Source organism: Leishmania donovani, chromosome 35 (genome assembly GCF_000227135.1).
Source record: "Leishmania donovani BPK282A1 complete genome, chromosome 35".
In the NCBI taxonomy this organism is placed as follows: domain Eukaryota; phylum Euglenozoa; class Kinetoplastea; order Trypanosomatida; family Trypanosomatidae; genus Leishmania; species Leishmania donovani.
In genome coordinates this window covers 1,575,899-1,576,911 of record NC_018262.1, presented here as the reverse complement: position 1 = coordinate 1,576,911, position 1,013 = coordinate 1,575,899, and positions in this window count along the sequence as shown.

Below are 1,013 nucleotides of genomic sequence, written 5' to 3'. Positions count from 1 at the left end.
GCAGCAGCTGTATTTAAAACTCCTTGAATTCCGCCTGCTGCGCCGACGTCAGCGCAGGCGTGCGGTCGACCGGGCTGTCCGGGTACTTCTCGAAGTTGCTCGTGTCGCCAGGGCTCTTCACCCGCACAGGGATCGGCGCGGGGTAGTAGCGTGCGTACAGCTTGTCCCAGTTCGCACCGTGGAAGTACGGGTGGCTCTTCACGTCCGCCGGCCCGCCTTTCAGCGTCCCCAGGCGCTTCGTATGGTCTGTCTGCAGCAGCCCCTTCACGAGGTCGCGCGCACGGCCGTCGAACCAGTTCGGGAACTTCAGCCGCCCAGCAAGGATCTTCTCGTAAATTCGGAACGGCGTGTCGTCGTAGAACGGCGGGTATCCGGCAATGAATTCGTACAGCAGCACGCCCATCGTCCACCAGTCCACCGCCTTCCCGTGGCCCTTGCTCTGGATCACCTCCGGCGCAAGATATTCCGGTGTCCCGCACAGCGTGAACGTCCGGTCTGGCACCTTCTTCGCAAACCCAAAGTCCGTCACCTTCACGTGCCCCTTGTTGTCCAGCAGAAGATTCTCCGGCTTCAGATCGCGGTAGATCACGTCCAGCGAGTGCAGATACTCGAACGCAAGCACCAGCTCCGCCTGGTAGAACTTCGCAACGTCATTCGGGAACCGCCCGGCAGTGCGCAGGTGCGTGAACATCTCGCCGCCCATGACGAACTCCAGCACAAAGTACACCTTCTTCTCGTCCTGGAAGGAGCACATCATGTTCACGATGAACGGGTGGCACAGCTCCATTAGGATCCCCTTTTCCTGCGCAACGTGCTGCTGCTGCTTCATCTTGATGATCTCGCGCTTTCTCAGGCACTTGATCGCGTAGTACTCCTCCGTGCCCTTGCGGTGGGCGATGCGCACGCGGCCGAAGGAGCCGGTGCCGAGCGTGTTCTTCAGTTCGAAATCCGAGAGTTTCCAGCTGGAGGTGTCCGGCTTTGTGACGTTGCACTCGACCTTGGGTTTTAAAGAG